Source organism: Aplysia californica, unplaced genomic scaffold (genome assembly GCF_000002075.1).
Source record: "Aplysia californica isolate F4 #8 unplaced genomic scaffold, AplCal3.0 scaffold00022, whole genome shotgun sequence".
In the NCBI taxonomy this organism is placed as follows: domain Eukaryota; kingdom Metazoa; phylum Mollusca; class Gastropoda; order Aplysiida; family Aplysiidae; genus Aplysia; species Aplysia californica.
The window spans coordinates 632,027-632,777 of record NW_004797292.1 but is presented as its reverse complement, the minus strand read 5'-3'; positions in this window follow the sequence as shown (position 1 = coordinate 632,777).

Genomic DNA, 751 nt, shown 5'->3' with positions numbered 1-751 from the left:
GTGTGTAAGAGAGAGGGTGTGTGTTTATGTATCTCGCATTCTCGTTCTGTTTCTCTTGCTGTCTCTCTTTCTCTCTCTGTCTCTGTCTCAGTCTCAATCTGTCTCATCCTCTCTCTGTCTGTCTGCCTGTCTGTCTGTCTATGTCTATTTCTCTCTCTCTCTCGCTCTCTCTCTCTCTCTGTATCTCTCTTTCTCTCTCTCTCTCTCTCTGTGTGTGTGTGTGTGTGTGTGTGTGTGTGTGAGTGCGTGTGTGTGTATGAATATGTGTGTGTGGGTGTGGGTGTGTCTTTCTCTTTTTCTGCAAGAGTGTGCGTGCCTCTATTTCTGTCTCTCCCACTGTCTCTCTTTCCCTCTGTATTTATTTATGTCTTTCTGTCTCTTTCTCTCGATCTCCCTCTTTCTCTTTTTTTCTAACACCCAACCATACACACACACACACACACACACACACACACACAGACACACACACACACACACACAAACATACGTACACACACACACACACACACAGAGAGAGACACACACACGCATGACTGACAACTCATCAAACATCGCTAACTGTTAAACAAACCTCAGTAAAGCCAGCTGTTGTGAGGCAGATCTTGAAGCAATGCCGTAAAAATTGCTCAATGCCCTAAAGTTGCAGATACGCATTCTATGTCAAAATATTTTACTCAGAAATGTGTTAAAACTAATCACACATAACTTTCCAAAAAATCATCTTTAGTAAATCAAAGGCCACACAATATTA